The sequence below is a fragment of the Antechinus flavipes genome, chromosome 3 (genome assembly GCF_016432865.1).
Source record: "Antechinus flavipes isolate AdamAnt ecotype Samford, QLD, Australia chromosome 3, AdamAnt_v2, whole genome shotgun sequence".
Lineage (NCBI taxonomy): Eukaryota > Metazoa > Chordata > Mammalia > Dasyuromorphia > Dasyuridae > Antechinus > Antechinus flavipes.
In genome coordinates, this window is record NC_067400.1 from 206434512 (window position 1) to 206454026 (window position 19515).

The window sequence follows — 19515 nt, forward strand, 5'->3', positions numbered from 1 at the left end:
AATACACCTAAATGTATTTGTGAGTCGTGGCACCACAAAAGTTTCAGTATGTCTGAATAGTTGTCATAGGTTTAGGAAATCATATAACTGGATCAGTAGAGTATTCTTCCAAATAGGCAAGAAAAAGGAATGCTGTATGTGTTCAACCAGAGAATCTTGATGATGGGACATGTTATTCACTTATAACACATAGTAGATGTGAGTGTATAGCTCTTTGTATGTGTGCGTATCTAGCAGTTAACAACTAACTCTTATCTTCCTCACCATCTTCCAAAAATGAATGGAACATAATTTTTTTTAAATCCAGACATCCATGTGTATATAATGGAGATGAGAGAGATAAAGAGAGTGAAGAAGAAGAAGAGCAGGAAGAAGAGAAAGAGATAAATGACAGGTAAGTGAATAAATGAATAGACAAAGGAAAAGAGAGAGAAAGAGAAGATAGACAGAGACAGAGAGAGGGAGACAGAGAGACAGAAACAGAGAGAGTAGAAAGGTACATGAAAAGTAGTAGACAAGGAGATAGATACGTATATACAAATATACATACTTATATCCATACATATGATTCATAAATAGACAAGCAAATAGAAAGAGTTCTAGATAAAAGATGCATACAAATATATGATGTACTGCAGACCAAAACTATTGTTTGTAGTTATAGTTTGAATATTTTAAATATCATAAAAGTGAAAAAGGGAAAGTAAAGAATGAGACTTTTGAGTAGATAGAAACTAAAGGAGCAATAACTCTCCTCTTAAGGTCCTGGGAGTCAGTTGCTTCTCTCTGTACTGCATTCTCATTTCTCCTTCAATCAGCATATCAAGTGATTTCAGGCTATTGGTTCTTTTAAAGGTAACAAAAGTTCTATAATTCATTACAATCTGATGATGCTTTTATGTCTGAATTCCATGAAATATAATATTTATTTGAAACCTACTTTGTCATTCCTGACACCATAGTACTGGAAGGTAGTTACACTGAAGTAGCTCTACAGCCTTAGTTGAGCAACCTCACCTTTCAATGGCAAACTGAACTTACAAGTATTCATTAAATGTTTTGTGAGAGCATTGTAGAAGATACAAAGGAAAATTATGGTCTTTCTCAAGAAGTAAGAAGGAAAAAAACATGTAAATAACTATCTTCATTTTTACAGATGAGGAAACTAAGCCAGAGAAATGTTAAGTGCCTTGCCCAGGGTCACATAATAAGTATCTAAGACTGTATTTGGATTTAGTTCTTCTTCTATCAATCTACCTAGTTTCCTCTATAGGCAGACTAGAAAAGGAAAAAACAAACAAACAACAACACATAATTTGAGTTTTCTTCAGTCTGTTAAAGTTTTTCTAGTCTTTTTCTATAGAAGTATTTTAATTTTTTTGGTAAAAACTAGCTTCCATGTACTATTTTCACAGGTATTCAGCTTAGAACCATAAATTTAGGGCTAAATGGGACCATACAATAATAGAAACCAATTCCCTCATTTTTCAAAGAAGAAAACATAGTCTATAAGTGTTAGAGCTGAGAATTATTTTAACACACATTCTTTCAATTCAAATTGAATTATTTCATCAATGCACTGCATTTTTTACTTATAGTAAAACATCATTTGGGTGCTTTTATCCCATTGTTGAACAAGGATATTTCCTTATTTGCTAAATCTGAGAGATCCCCTTTGAGATTTAGAACGTCACTGTTGTGTTTATTTACTTATTTATTATTCTGGTTTCTTCCAACATTATTCCCTCTACAAAGTCCTACCTTTCTCCTACCCACTGATTTAGAATTTTTCTTGGAAAAGGAAGACATAGGAAAGGAATAATTGATGATCAGTGAGGACCTTTCAACAGAATATTCCTTCCTCTTCTCCTCTGACCCCTGGGATCCTCAGAAATCACTGAAGAATTAGTCAGGAAGTGCCACTCATAGAAGTGCCTTTTTCCTCTCCCTTTCTGTTTTTCTTCCCTCCATCCTGTTCTAGATCCATGGTAAGTCTATTTGTGAAGAGCAATGTGGCAGCTCATACTATGTGGATGAACTGGGAATCATCAATTGTGGGTTTTCTAAGGAGATGAGCCTCTACCACCCAACATACTACTTCATCATAAAATCTTTTGGATTTTACCAAGTTGACAAGCCCTACAGATTTTGAGCACTGTCATTTGACCTCCAGATATAATCTAAGGCCATCTAGGTCATGCAATCTGTCAAGCTACTGCATCCTTAGAGTTTTTGAGTCCTGTCCATCAGCCCTACAATTTAAACTGAAGACACTTAAGAGCTGGACAGCTAGCAGCACAGTGGATAGAGTACTAGACCTGGGGTAAGATGTATCTTCTTGAATCCAAATCTGGCCTTAGACATTTACTGTGATCTATGACAAGTCATTTAACTCCATTTGTCTCAGTTGACTCCTCTATAAAATGAACTGGATTTGTAAATCCAGTATCTTTCCAAGAAAACCTCACTGGGGTAACAAAGAGACAGATATAACTGAAAAATGATTGAACTATACCCAAGGACTGTCTATCGACTACTTTCTTATCTATGCAAATTAAAGCCTCTTCTAAGCTGTCCACCAACTAGAAGATTTGCATCTCTAGGAACACTGCAAATGGGTGACATGATATCCCATAAGGAACATGTTGAGCTACTGAAAACCCAGAACAAGGTGTAGCTTGAAAGATATGGTCAGTTCAACAAAAGGGAGCTTTTAGTTATATTGAAGGAAAGAGGATACTCAAAGAAGAGAGATTACCTCAGATGTGATAATATAAAAAGATAATATTATCAGCTCCCATTTTGCTTCTATCCTCTCTGCTAAAGAAAATGACCTTCAGACTAGGAAAAAAAAGAGGAAACTTTTTGCAAGGAATTGAAGCCAAGACAATTTAGAAAAAGATAAGAAAACACCTACCTGATTTAATGAGATCAATGCACCAAGTTCAAATGAATTATTATAGAACTGAATTATAGAAATAAAAAAGTTATAAGTATGACTGATTCCCAGAGAGCTTTGTAATATCATGAAGAATAAAATAGGAAATCTTAGCCTAGCGACAAATGAACAAAGACTTTTTTTAAATTTTTCCAGAAGATATTTAAAATGGCATACAGGTGGCACAGTGGATAGATCACTGAGCTTAGAATCAGGAAGACCTGAATTCAAATCCAATCTCAGACATGTACTAGCTGTATAATCTTGGGTAAGTCACTGAAATTATGCTTTCCCCAGTTCCTTCATACAGAAAATGAGTTGGAGAAGGAATGGAAAACCTCTCAGTTTCTTTGCCAGGAAAACCCCAAATGAAGTCACAGATCCCCAGAGAACCCCAAATGGGGTTCAGACACAAATGAACAACGACACTTAAAATGGCAGACTGGTAAGGTTTCTGAAGTAATTATATAACATATAGTTCAAGGGATAGTTTATATTTATTTCAAAAGGAAATTATCACTAAGAGCTATTACAATACAGTAAGAAGCATGAAATATCTTATTTTACACCTAGTATTAAACTTGGGAGATGAGCTATGCCAATGGGAAACATCCTGAAGAAATGTCATCATAAACATTATATGTTTAGAGAGAAGCTTAATCTTAAAGATGATAGAGATAATTAGGGTTCACTGATTGAAAACCTCTAATTTTGTTTAAAAAAATAAATCTCAGAGCATATGAAAGATCCCAGGAGAATCAGGTTTTTCTAAACACCCCCGAATTATCTAGAGAGTACTAGAAAGAACAGTAACCAAAATAAAAAATAAAAAAAAGAAGCACCAGAAAATTCTTCCATCATTCTGAGGACTGTACAAAAATCCTACAGAAGCATATGGGGGGAAATGACATAGGAAAGGGAGTAAATAGGGTATGAAGGCAGCAGGATACTGCCCCTGGATTGTCAGATCTTGGGGCAGGGAGGTAGGGAAAGATGGGAAGGTGAAAAAAATATTCTACATCAATTGATTAGATAAATACAAATTAAAACAACTCTGAGGCACTCCTTCACCCTTTCATTTGGCTAAGATGACAAGAAAAGATAATTATACATGTTGGAAGGATGTGGGAAAACTGTGATACTAATGCATTGTTGGTGGAGTTGTGAAATGATCCAGCCATTCTGGAGAGCAATTTGGAACTATGCCCAAAGGGCTATAAGACTGTGCATACCCTTTGATCTAGCAGTACCATTACTGGGTTGGGATCCCAAGGAAGGAAAACAGCCTTCCTTATGTGCAAAAATGTTTGTAGCAGCTCTTTTTGTAGTACAAAAGAACTGGAAAAGGTGTAGATATCCATTAATTGGGGAAGGCTGAATAAGCTGTGATACATAAAGGAAATGGAATATTGTTCTATAAAAAATGATGAACAACTTAATTTTTGAAACACTGGAAAGATTTACATTAACTGATGCTTAGTGAAACAAGCAGAACCAGGAATATATTGTACACAATAACAGCCACAATGTGCGATGGTCACCTTTGAATGGCTTGGTACTTCTCAGTGGTTCAGTGATCCAAAGCAATCCCAACAGACTTTGGACAGAAAATAACATCTGAATCTGGAAAAAGATTTAAGGAATCTAAAAGTAAATCAACCTATGCTATGTTCACTTCTTTTTTCTGTTTGTTTTTTTAAGTCTCTTTTATAGGTTTTCCCTTTTGTTTTGATTTTTCTCTTCCAACATGATTCATAAAGCAATGTATATTAAAAAAAAATAAACTTACTACAAAAAAAAAAGAAAGAAAGAAAGAAAGAGAATGGAGAATACTCCAGGTCCTGCCTTCTACAAAGGAAAATTGTGGGAGGAGTTAAAAGTTCTCCACCTTCTAAGACTCTAATCATGAGAGAGAAGAATGAGGGAGTTGGGAAGGTGCAGAATATACAGCATGGTGAGATTTCAAGAGATGGCTAAGCCATGGCAGTTTTGGATGAGATTGGGACCCAATCTCTATTATAATCTCAGTTTTCTGCATCCAGATGATCCAGTGGAGGTAAGTATCAACTCTTGCCTTCTCCCTGTATAGTCCTCAACTCAGAGAAGTCTGAAAAGACTCACAGGAACTGATGCTAAGTGAAATGAGTATTACCAAGAGAACACTGTACACAGCAACAAGATTATATAATGATCAATTCTAATGGATGTGGCTCTTTTCAACAATGAAGTGATTCAGACCAATTCCAATGGACTTGTGATGGAGAGAGACATCTGCACACATAGAGAAAACTTTGGAGATTGAATGTGGATCACAACATAGTATTTTCACTTTTTTGTTATTTGCTTTTTGTTTTTTTCATATAACTATAAATGGCTTTAATTTTGTCATCTGAAAACCATCTGTTTATATCCTTTGATCATTTATCAGTTGGGGAATGAGTTATATTCTTATAAATTTGAATTAGTTCTTTATATATTTTAGAAATGAGACCTTTATGAGAAATACAGGCTGTAAAGATTTTTTCCAAAGCCTTGTACTTCCCTTTTAATTCAATTTCTGTTGGTTTTTGTTTGTTCAAAATCTTTTTTAATTTAATGTAATCAAAGTTGTCCATTTTGCCTTTCATAACACTCACTAGTTCTACTTTAGTCACAAATTCCTCACTTCTCCAAAGATCTGATAGGTAAGCTATCCCTTGTTTTGCTAATTTGTATGTGTTATTATCCTTTGTACCCAAATCACGTATTCATTTTGACCTTACTTTGTTATGGGGTATGAGATGTAGGTCTTGCTGAATTTCTGGCATATTATTTTCCAGTTTTCCCAGAAACTTTTGTCAAATAGTAAATTCTTATTCCAGGAGCTGGATTTTAGGGATTTATCAAATACTAGATTGCTATAGGTCTTTATTATTGTGTCATGTGTATCTAATCTATTCTACTGATCCACCACTCTATTTCTTAGGTAGTACTAAATGGTTTGGATGACTGCTGCTTTATAATATAGTTTTAGGTTTGGTACTGCTAAGTCACCATACTTTGTATTTTTTTTTTATTAATCCTTGATATTCTTGACCTTTTATTCTTCCAGATGAATTTTGTTATTATTTTTTTCTAGCTCTTAAAAACAGTGTTTTGGCAGTTTGATTGGAATGGCATAGATCAAGTAAACCAATTTAGGCAGAATTGTCATTTTAATTATATTAGCTTGGCCAAGCCATGAACAATTGATATTTTTCCAATTGTTTAGATCTGATTTTATTTGTGTGAGCAATGTTTTGTAATTGTGTTCATATAGTTCTTGGAGTTATCTTGGCAGGCAGAACCCCAAGTATTTTATTTTGTTTGCATTAATTTTAAATGGGATTGCTTTTTTCATCTCTTACTGATGGGCTTTGTCAGTAATATATAGAAATGCTGATAATTTGTGTGGGTTTATGTCCTGCAATTTTGTTAAAGCTTTGAATTGTTTCCAGCAGGTTTTGGATGATTTTCTAGGATTCTCTTAAGTATATCATGATATCATCTGCAAAGAGTGATAGTTTTATTTTCTCATTGCCTATTCTAATTCTTTTAATTTCTTTTTTCTTTTCTTATTGCTAAAGCCAACATTTCTAGAACAATGCTGAATAATAGTGGAGATAATGGGCATCATAGTTTCACCTCTGATCTTATTGGGAAAGCATCCAGCTTCTTTCCATTATAAATAATGCTTATTGTAGGTTTTAGATAGATACTGCTTATTATTTTCAGGAAAGCTCTCTTTATCCCTATGCTTTCTTGTGTTTTTAATAGGAATGCATGCTGTATTTTGTCAAAAGTTTTTTTCTGCATTTCTTGAGATTATCTTATGATTTCTATTGATTTTGTTATTGATATAGCTGATTATAGTAATAGTTTTCCTGATATTGAACCAGCCCTGCATTCCTGGTATAAATTCTACTTGGTCATAGTGTATTATCCTGTTGTTGTAATCATTTTGCTAATATTTTATTTAAAGTGTTGGCATCAATTTCATTAGAGAGATTGGTCAGTAATTTTTCTTTCTCTGTTTTGGCCTTTCCTGGTTTAGGTATCAGTGCCATATTTGTGTCATAGAAAGAATTTGGCAATATCCCTTCTTTGCCTATTTTTCCAAATAGTTTACATAGTATTGGAATTAATTGCACTTTAAATATTTGGTAGAACTCACTTGTGAATCCATCTGGTCCTGAAAATTTCTTTCTTAGGGAGTTCATTAATGACTTATTCAATTTCTTTTTCTAAAATGGGACTATTTAAGTATTTTATTTACTCTTCTGTTAACCTGGGCAACTTATGTTTTTCTTAATATTCATCCATTCTAGTTAGATCATTAGACTTATTGCCATAGAGTTGGGCAAAATAGTTCCTAATTATTGCTTCTATTTCTTTTTCATTGATGGTAAGTTCATCCCTTTCATTTTTGATGCTGGTGATTTGTTTTTTGGTTTTGGTTTTGGTTTTTTATATTCCTTTTTTTAATCAAATTAACCAAAGGTTTATCTATTTTTGTTACTTTTTTCATAAAATCAATTCTTAGTTTTATTATTTCAATAGCTTTCATAGTCTCTGTTTTATTAATCTCTCATTTGAATTTCAAAATTTCTTGTAGTGTCCTTCTGGAGGTCCCTGTTCAGAAGCCAAAATGTAGTTTGCTTTCTAGAGCTTCCAAATTCGGGGGCCAAAATTGATTATATTAAATTACAAAGTTTTTGTACAAACAAAACTAATGTAGACAAGATTAGAAGGGAAGTAATAAACTGGAAAAAACATTTTTACAGTCAAAAGTTTTGATAAAGGCCTCTTTTCCAAAATATATAGAGAATTGATTCTAATTTATAAGAAATCAAGCCATTCTCCAATTGATAAATGGTCAAAGGATATGAACAGACAATTTTCAGATGAAGAAATTGAAACTATTTCCAGTTGTATGAAAAGGTGCTCCAAATCACTATTGATCAGAGAAATGCAAATTAAGAAAACTCTGAGATACCACTACACACCTGTCAGATTGGCTAAGATGACAGGAAAAGATAATGTTGAATGTTGGAGGGGATGTAGGAAAACTGGGACACTGATACATTGTTGGCGGAATTATGAATACATCCAGTCATTCTGGAGGGCAATTTGGAACTATGCTCAAAAAGTTATCAAACTGTGCATACCCTTTGACCCAGCTGTGTTACTACTGGGTTTATATCCCAGAGAGATTTTAAAGAAGGGAAAGGGACCTGTTGTAGAGGGCTGAAACTATTGGGTTGATGCACTGAGGTTGGGACTGCTGAGCGTTTAAGGCTAACTTCTGATTGGACAATACTCTACGGACATATGCTTGGAAAATGGTCCTTTCTAATATCCGTACTGGCTCAATGATTGGTGTATAGAGAGTATTGTAGGAGGGTTTAGGGGGTGGAGTAAGACTAGCCAGAGTCACACTTTAGTGGTAGACAAGGGAGAAGGCAGTGATGGAGATTCTGCTTCCATCCTGTTGAATCCTAAATCTCAGACCAAGAATAAAGAAGGACTTTTGTTTATCCTGACTCCAGCTGATTCTGTGGTATCCTGGGTGCTAGAATGTTTGTGGCAACCCTCTTTGGAGTGGCCAGAAACTGGAAACTAAGTGGATACCCATAAATTGGAGAATGGCTGAATACATTGTGGTATATGAATATTATGGAATATTATTTTTTCTATAAAAAATGACCAGCAGGATGATTTCAGAAAGGCCTGAATAGACTTGTGTGTAAATGAACCGATGCTCAGTGAAATGAGCAGGACCAGAAGATCATTATATACTTCAACAACAATACTATATGATGATCAACTCTGATGGATGTGGCCCTCTTCAACAATGAGATGAACCAAATCAGTTCCCATAGAGCAGTAATGAACTGAACCAGCTACACCCAGCAAAAGAACTCTGGGAGATGACTATGAACCACTACATAGAATTCCCAATCCTTCTATTTTTGTCTGCCTGCATTTTTTATTTCCTTCACAGGTTAATAGTACACTGTTTCAAAGTCTGACTCTTTTTATACAGCAAAATAACTGTTTGGACATTTATACATATATTGTATTTAACTTATACTTAACATATTTAACATGTATTGGTTAACCTGCCATCTGGGGGAAGGGGTGGGGGTGAAGGAGAGAAAAAATTGGGACAAAAAGTTTTGCAACTGTCAATGCTGAAAAATTACCTATGCATATATCTTGTAAATAAAAAATTACAAGAAAAAAAAGTAATAAACTCTTCACTCCCTGGCAGTATTCAAACAAGGACTAGTTAAGCATTGTCTATGGATGTGACTCCTGAGTGTTCCTGAAATGCATTTAGATTTGGGAATAGTAATTTAGACAGAATTCTAGGTGACTCCTAAGGTTATTTCCAATAGAGGTGTGCTGGTAAATGTTTAACAACTAAATTGCTTTAAAAAAAAAAAAAAGGAGACAAATATAACATTTTTTAAAATTTAGTATGCATTATTAGCATCTCCATCACTTCCTTAATTCTAGACAATCAATAAAACAACAAATCATGCAAGATTTGTAGTGTTGATTTGCAATGTAAAAATTCTTACACTGAAAATTTTACAATCAACTCTTAAGAGCTGATTCAAACTGCCTTCTGCACACCACAACTCCCAAGATTATAATCTATAATTCTATGCTTTCAAATTCTGATCTTTAAGAGGATGTTATAAGGAATTTTTAGAAATGCAAAGTCCTTTGAAAATAGTGAAGTATTTTGATAAATATAAAGATAGTAACCTCATTTACTTAGTATCATAGGGGAAAGAGATGTTCTATATAAATACATTTCCCAGAAAACTTATATTAATCACTCCAAGCATTAAATTTTTATTTTTAGATGCAAATCTTTCTAAAATACATTATGCACCTTTCTGCTTTCTTAAGTTGATGATACCAAACACAGATAATTTAATCTTCCTTTGATGATTCAAGGTCATCAAGCTACTGGACCAAGACAGAGGGATCCAGGGCTGCTTTTTACATCTTTTCCTGCTTTATATACAATCATAAAACCTGAGAGTTTGGAAGAGACCTCAGAAATGATCTAATCCAGCTCAGAGCTAAGGAGGAATATCCTCTTCGGTATTCACAAATGGTAATCATGTAGATGACTAGGATATCTGCCAAGACAAGGATGTATAGATATGGGATCTTATAGTGAGTTCAAAAGTTTAGGATAGAAAATCTGGGGAGAACCTGAGATAAGTGCACAATTTTTTTACAAAGATTTTAAAAGATTATTTTATTTTATTTAAATAATTGAGTTAAGAGCAGGTCAGAATAAATGACAGTTTTCAGAAAAGAATAGGAGTATGAGAGAGAAGAAACAGATGCTAATACTACAACTATAAAAGTCAAAAATAAAAAGGACCCAGAGGGGGAACCAAAATGGCAGAGTAAAGGCAAGAACTCATCCAGCTTCTTCCCCAAACTCTTCCAAATTCCTTTTAATAATGACTCTAAACAAGTTTTAGTATTTTCCAGCTGAAATTTAGGTCAGCAGAAAAAGTCTGTGACCCCAGTGTGGGAGTCCAAGTGCTGTTCTGGTATAGGCTATGCCACCATAGCACAGGACCCCAATCCCATCAGACCTCTGAATCAGCAGCAGTCTGGTGGTTTCCAGACTTCTCAGCTCAGAGAAATCTAGAGGACTTGAAAGGTCAGCAGAGAAGATATATGGAACCAGGGTGGGAGCCCAGCATGTAATCTAAGCACAGCCCTGGCCTTGGTTTTAATAAAAGGAAAATTGTCAAGTCTACTATAAAATTGTAAAAGGCAAAATACTACTTGAGGATGGGGTAAAGTTAACACACTAACAAAGGGTAGCTTCAGAAAGAAGGTAAATAAAGACAAGAAGCAAACTGAATTGCCTTCCAAATACAAACTCATAAGATACCAATTAGAGAGTCTGAGATCAAAATTTAAATGCCAGAGCCAAAGACTATACTACAGAGACAGTTTAATAACCAAAGTCAAAAAACAAACTAACCAAAAAAAAAAAAAAAAAAAAACTTGGATATGCATGGGGTAATTTTTCAGCATTGACAGTTGTAAAACCTTTTGTTAACAATTTTTCCCCTCCTTCCCCCCACCATCTCCCCCAGATGGCAGATAGACCAATACATGTTAAATGTTAAAGTGCATGTTAAATACAATATATGTATACATATCCGTACAGTAATTTTGCTGCACAAGAAGAATCAGACTTTGAAATAATGTACAAGTAACCTGTGAAGGAAATCAAAAATTCAGGCAGACAAAAACAGAGAGATTGAGAATTCTATGTTAGTGGTTCATAGTCATCTCCCTGAGTTCTTTCACTGGGTGTAGCTGGTTCAATTCATTACTGCTCTATTGGAACTGATTTGGTTCATCTCATTGTTAAAGAGGGTCACGTCCATCAGAATTGATCATCATATAGTATTATTGTTGAAGTATATAATGATCTCCTGATTCTGCTCATTTCACTCAGCATCGGTTCATGTAAGTCTCTCCAGACCTTTCTGAAATCATCCTGCAGATCATTTCTTACAAAAACATTAATATTCCATAATATTTATATACCACAATTTATTCAGCCATTTTCCGATTGATGGGCATCTACTCATTTTCAAGTTTCTAGCTATTTTTGCACATACAGAGCTCTTTCCCTCCTTTAAGATCTCTTTGGGATAGAAGCCTAGTAGTAATGCTGCTGGATCAAATGGTATGCACAGTTTGATAACCTTTTGAGCATAGTTCCAAATTGCTCTTCAGAATGGCTGGATGTATTCACAATTCTACCAACAATGTATCAGTGTCCCAGATTTCTACATCCCCTTCAATATTCAGCATTATCTTTTCCTCTCATCCTAGCCAATCTGAAAGGTGTGTAGTGGTATCTCAGAGTTGTCTTAGTTTGTATTTCTCTGATTAATAATGACTTGGAGTATCTTTTTATATGGAGAGAAATAGTTTTAGTTTCTTCATCTGAATATTGTCTGTTCATATCCTTTGACCAGTTATCAATTGGAGAATGGCTTGATTTCTTATAAATTAGAGTCAGTTCTCTATATATTTTGGAAATGAAGCCTTTATCAGAAGCTTCGACTGTAAAAATGTTTTCCAAGTTTACTGTTTTCCTTCTAATCTTGTCTGCATTAGTTTTGTTTGTACAAAAGCTTTCAATTTGATATAATCAAAATTTTCTATTTTGTGATCAATAATGATCTCTAGTTCTTCTTTGGTCACAAATTCCTTTCTCCTCCACAGCTCTGAGAGGTAAATATGTTCTTCTAATTTATTTAATATCTCATTCTTTATGCCTTGATCATGAACCCATTTTGACCTTACCTTGGTGTACGGTGTTAAGTGTAGGTCAATGCTTATTTTCTACCATACTAATTTCCAATTTTCTTAGCAGTTTTTGTCAAACAGTGAATTCTTATCCCAAAAGCTGGGGTCTTTGGGTTTGTCAAATACTACATTATTAAAGTTATTGACTATTTTGTCCTGTGAACCTAATCTATTCCACTGATCAACTAGTCTATTTCTTAGCCAATATTAAATGGTTTTGATGACTGCTGCTTTATAATATAGTTTTAGATCAGGTACAGCTAGGCCACCTTCATTTGATTTTTTTTTCATTAGTTCCCTTGAAATCTTGACATTTTATTCTTCCAGATGAATTGTTATTTTTTCTAGGTCATTAAAATAGTTTTGGGGGGAGTCTGATTGGTATAACACTAAATAAATAGATTAATTGAGGTAGTGCTGTCATCTTTAATTATATTTGCTCGACCTATCTAAGAGCACTTAATATTTTTCCAATTGGTTAGATCTGATTTTATTTGTGTGTAAAGTGTTTTGTAGTTTTGCTTATATAGTTCCTGACTGTCCCTTGGCAGATAGATCCCCCAATATTTTATACTATCAGCAGTTACTTTAAATGGAATTTCTCTTTGTAACTAACTGTTAGATTTTGTTAGTGATGTATAATAATGTTGATGACTTATGTGAGTTTATTTTGTATTGTGCAACTTTGCTAAAGGTGTGGATTATTTCTAATAGTTTTTTTAGTAGAATTTCTGGGGTTTTCTAAGTATACCATCATATCATCTACAAAAAATGATAATTTGGTTTCCACTTTACCTAATCTAATTCCTTTAATCTATTTCTCAACTATTATTGCCTAAGATAGCATTTCTAATACAATATTGAATAGTAATGGTAATAGTGGGCAATCTTGTTTCATTCCTGATCTTACTGAGAATGGTTCCAGTTTATCCCTATTACATATGATGCTTACTGACAGTTTTAAATATATGCTCCTGATTATTTTAAGGAAAAGTCCATTTATTCCTATACTCTCAAGTGTTTTTATAAAAAATCTATCTTACCTTGCAGAAAAATGGGATGTGGAAAGGAGGGAAGGGTGATAAAAGAAAGGCCATATTGGGGGAGGGAGTCATCAGTATCAAAATACTTTTGAGGAGGGACAGGGTGAAAGGAGAAAGAGAATAAATTAGGGAAATACTATTAGCAATAGTAAGTGAAAAAAGTTAAAAGCATGGTTTTTTTTGATAAGGCATCATTTCTCTTTTTTATTTTTTATTAAAGCTTTTTATTTACAAAATGTATGCATGGGTAATTTTTCAACATTGACTCTTGCAAAAGCTTTTGTTCCAAATTTTCCCCTTCTTACCCCACCCTTTCCCCTAGCTGGCAGGTAGTCCAATATATGTTAAATTTGTTAAAATATATGTTAAATCCAATACATGTATAGATATTTAAATAGTTATCTTGCTGCACAAGAAAAATCAGATCAAGAAGGAAGAAAAAACTGAAAGAAAACAAAATGCAAGCAAACAACAACAGAGAGAGTGAGAATGCTATGTTGTGGTCCACACTCAGTTCCCAAGTCCTCTCTCTGAGTGTAGCTGATTCTCTTCATCACTGAACAAGTGGCACTAGTTTGAATCATCTCATTGTTGAAGAGAGACACATCCACTAAAATTGATCATTGTACAGTCTTGTTGTTGCTGTGTACAATGATCTTCTGGTTCTGTTTATTTCACTTAGCATCAGTTCATGTAAGTCTCTCCAGGACTCTCTAAAATCATCTTGCTGGTCATTTCTTACAGAACAATAATATCCCATAACATTCATATAACATAATTTATTCAGTCATTCTCCAATTGATGGGCATCCAATCAGTTTCCAGTTTCCAGCTACAAAAAGGGCTGCCACAAACATTTTTGCACATGTGGGTCTTTTTTCCCTCCTTTAAGATCTCTTTAGAATATAATCCCAGTAGAAACACTGCTGGATTAAAGGGTATGCACAGTTTGATAACTTTTTTAGCATAATTCCAAATTGCTCTCCAGAATGGTTGGATCTGTTTACAATTCCACCAACAATGTATCAGTGTTCCAGTTTTCCTGCATCCTCTCTAACATTTGTCATTATCTTTTCCTGTCATTTTAGCCAATTTGAGAGGTGTGTAGTGATATCTCAGTTGTCTTAATTTGCATTTCTCTGATCAATAGTAATTTGAAGTACCTTTTTCATATGACTACAAATAGTTTCAATTTCTTCATCTGAAAATCTGGTTCATTTCCTTTGAGCATTTATCAATTAGAGAATGGCTTCAACTATTGTAAATTTGAGTGAATTGTCTATATATGTATATTTTAGAAATGAAGGGCCTACTTTCTCAAACATAGAGAGAACTGAGTCAAATTTATGAAAAATAAGAGCCATGCTCCAATTGATAAATGATCAGAAAATATGGTCTGGGCCCAAAGACCTATAAATTCATGCATATATTTTGACCTAACAACACCACTACTTGGCATGAATACCAAAAGAGATTTTGGGAAAAAATGGAGAATGACTTATATGTACAAAAACTATTCATAGCACCCCACTTCTCAGGGAAAAAACAATTGGAAATTGAGGGCATTCCCCATCAATTGGGGAATGGCTCAATTAATTGCATTTGAGTTTATGATATAATATTATTGTTCCATAGAAAATGATGAGCAAGATGCTCTCAATGAAATAGAAAAAGCTTGGAAAGTCCTCCATGAACTCAAGAAAAATGAAATGGATTGTAAAAAAGTAAAAGCAATTTTCTGGGATGACCAGCTGTGAATGACTTTGCTTTTCTCAGTAGCACCATCATCCACAACTACTCTGAAGGACTTATGATGAAAAATCTTATCCACATTCAGAAAAGAACCTGATTATGTTTGAATACAGATTAAAGCATTAAAGCATTTTCTCTCTCTCTCTCTCTCTCTCTCTCTCTCTCTCTCTCTCTCTCATTTAATTTTTCTTGAGGGTTTTTATTTCCATTAGCGTGAAAGAGAGAAAGAAAGCGTTTATTTCCACAATTTGACATTTATAGAAATATTTTGTATAACTTCACAAGTGATTTCTTAATTGAGGGTGGGGATAAGGGAGAAAATCTAGAACTCAAAAATTTTTAAAAAACAAATGTACATTTTTTGTTTTGAATGTAATTAGGGGAAAATATTATATCAAAAAAACAAAAGTATAAAAAAGATCCCTGAAATCTCAGCTTCCTATAGGAAAACTTAGAGACAAATCTAGTTTTACAAAGTCTAGTAAAAGTCATTTCAATGTCCTTTAATAACCTCTTCTGGGGTATGTTTAGATCCATTCTCATCTCTGGAATAAGGCATGGTATTTTAGTTATATCAAATTATTTGGTTAGAGTCTGGGTCCAAAGCCAGAATTTAAATTCTCCTAATGAAGATACAAATGTACACACAGTATTTTAATCAGTATCATAACTTGTCTATGAGATTGTAGAATTAAGCCAAGATTAAATATTTGTTCTCACCCAATTCATGTAATGATGGTCACTAACTACAATGAGATTTTCATCACTTAGTCCCTTTCCATGAAAAATAAAGTGTATAATTTGTTTAACTCAATTTAGCTGACCTAGATGAAACTGAAAGGCACAGAAGGGAGAGAGACAGACACAGAGACAAAAACAAAGACAGAGAGAAAGAGACAGAAAGTGAGAGAGAGAGAGAAAGAAGAAAGAGACAGTGAGAGAGAGACACACACAGAGAGAGAGAAAGAAACAGAAAAAGACAGTGAGAAAGAGAACACACTTCTCTGGAGCCTGTATACCCATGACTTGAGCAGGAGGTATGGCCACTGGTAGTAGGAAAGTGTGGATTTTAAACTATATCCTAAGTCAACGTGGTGGTGGATACAAAGATCTGGCAGGACATGTGAAGAACAAAAGCATAATTTGTTAGAGGTAGCTAGGTGGCACAGTAAATAAAGTATTGGACTTTAAATCAACAAAAACCCAATTTCAAATGCACACTCAGATACTCACCAGCTGTGTAACCTCAGACAAACTATTTAACTTCTGTCTATCTCAGTTTTTTCACAGTACCTACCTCTCAGTATTGTTATGAAGACAGAATATTATTTATAAAGGATTTTGCAAAATTTTAGGCAATATTTAATGGTAGATATTTTCATTGTTTTTCTTGAGGACTATGGCAAATGGGATATAGCAAAGGAATACTGGTAGTGGTGTGGTGATGGTGTTTGTTATGAAGGTTGTTCAGTCATTTTAGATTTTTCATGACCCAATTCAGGGTTTTTAGGGTTTTCTTGGCAAAGATTTTGGATAGGTTTGCCATTTCTTTCTCCAGCTCATTTTACAAATGAGGAAACTAAGGCAAACAAGATTAAATGACTTGCCCAAGTATAGACTAGCTCCCTGGAGGGCCTCAGGGACAGCCAGAATCAGGATAAATTAAAGTCCTTGGTCTTTAGAGAAAGAAGTGAAGGAGGCAGGCAAGCAGAATCCTGGATTCTGTAGCTGGAACCTCTCTCCTCCTCATCCTGCTGCCAAGTGCCTCTGGCCTCTCCCCTTCTCAACCCTACCACCCTCTAATCCTTACCTATCATTATCTTAACACCAAACATTCAGTAAGCACCAATGGTGAGAAGAGCCATTATCCAAATATATGCTAATAGAGTCATTATCTCACATCAAATAGGTAATTAGCCTTAAGTGCTGGGTTGTCTAATTCAAGGATACCTATTTAGAGTTTCAGCCCTCTATATCTCCTGATTGATTTTGTTTAAGAACACAGATGATCATACCCCACCCCACCCTGACTTCTCAGGAAGGGAGATGAAAAACACCAAAGAAAAATGGGGAGTCAAGCCAGATATTGTTAGCAGGTTTCTGAGCTGAAGGGTCTTACTAGAAACAGGTATACACAAATCCATCAGCGTGGGAGGTATTACACAATCACATAATAATAAAGTACAGGCTAGTAGTGATGACTTTCCTCACAGCTGGTGCAGGCTCAATGTGATGTAACAAACATGAATTGTACATGCAAGTAGTATAATAAACAATATGAATCAACATGATATCGTAAAAGATTTCTAGAAGTCCTAGAAGGAGGGTATGTAAATAACAATCACACATACACTTCCTTCAGCAGCCAAAATAGTCCAAAACCAATCTATTGTTCATTACTTCACATGTCAGGAAATCCAATGATTCCTGCAAGTTTTTTAAGTCATGCAACAGTCTTTTTATGTGTTAGTGAATTTTTTAAATGCCTGAACATTATATAGCAAGAGAAATTATAAATGACAACTTCTCAGACTTATTGGAACCAGAGGACAAAATAAAGATAGAAAGAATTCATCAGTGACTTTGTAAGAGGAACCTCAAAAAGAAAAGTTCCAAGAAAGCCATGGGCAAATCAGAACTCCTACGTCAAAGAAAAAAAATTCTGTGAGCATTAGGGGGAAAAAAAAATCTACTTGAAACAGCAATGCACTACAGTCAGGATCACACAATACCCAGCAGTTTCTACTATAAATGGCAGAAGATTTTGGAATATAATATTCCAAAAGGCAAAAGAGTTGGGTTTACAATCAAAAATCATTTACTCTACAATGTGGAATTTAACCTTAAAGGGGAAATAATTGTTTTTTTTTTTTAATGCAATAGAAAGCTTTTAAATATTTCTAATGAAAAGACTAAAGCTGAGTAGAAATTTTGACATAAAAAACAAGAGTGCATAAAAATTTAGAAAGATAAATAATTTGAGAAGTTGGAAAGAGCTGCATGATCATGAAGTGCTAACTAACTTTCTGTCAGGAGAGAAATACCAATATCCCTATAGAATAGGATTTCTTAACCTACTGTTCCTGAATTTGTTTTTAAAATATATATGCTGATAACTGTATTTTTAATTAGTTTCCTTTGTATTTTTATGCAGTTTTTATTTATGTATTTTAAAATATTATTTTAAGAAGGCTTCACCAGATTGCGAAAGAAGTTCATGACACAAAAAGATTAAAAATCTTATCCCCTGAATCTTAATATTGTCATAGTATTGAAAGACTTAAGGAAATAGAAGTCTTGGGAATGGATTGGTTTTATTTTCAGTATTTGAAAAAGGGGAAAAAAGCATCAGAAGAATCTCTGGATGGGGATAAATAGAGGTTAAACATACACACACGTACAAACACACAAACAGACATACACTGACAAGTTAGTATGTAAATAAAACAAAAAATTCTGGGAAATAATTGGCTGGGGGTAGTTAAAATGGGGTATATACTAGAAAAGAAACAGTCACAAGAATGATAAATTTTCTAATCCTGAAGAAGATAAAAAAATTTAAAGGATTCAAAATTCACTGGGGTACCTCAGACTATGTAGAAAAACAGAACGCTTTGTGATATGCAACTGTAATAAAATATCATTGTGATAAGAAATTATTAAAAATTGTTAATTTCAGAAAAGCTTGGTTAATATAAATCCTGGGGACAGAGTTAAAACAGAGCCAAAAGGACGATTCATACAAGGATAGAAACTTTGTTTAAAAAAATCTTGGAAAGTTTTAAGATCAATGCAATAATCAGCCAATTAAGTATATTATCAATCTTTTGATGAAGAGATGATGGGCCTATGTTGTAGAGGCATAAATTTATGGACATGGCCACTGTGTGGAATCGTTTTTCTTTAGTATGTTTATTTCTTATAAATATGGCTGTTCCCCTCTTTATCTCAGTTTTTAATGGGAAGAACTAGGGATCATGAACTTGGTAAAAGTGATGCCAAAAAAAATTGACTGCCAAAACATTTTTAATGCACAGAGAACATGAGGGAGATTAGAAGTAAACACAGATAAGTAGGAAATTTCAAAAGTAATGTGCAGGATTTATTATACGCCTCCTTTTAGAAAAATAAGTTGTGGCATGGAGATAACAGTTTTTATAGAATTCCCTTTTTTGTGCTATTTGTATGAAAATGTGTGTGTGTTTGTCTTTAAATTCAGAGAAAAATATTTTTTCCTATAGTATACGAGGGAAAGATTCAGAAATGGAAGCAGCGAGGTCTGAAGTTGCATTTCAAACTGTAACTTACTCTGCGACAACATGGTCCCTGACCATGATCATTCTTTGTGGGGTTAGTGGAAAAGCACTGTTCTTTATGAAAGAGAATGTTG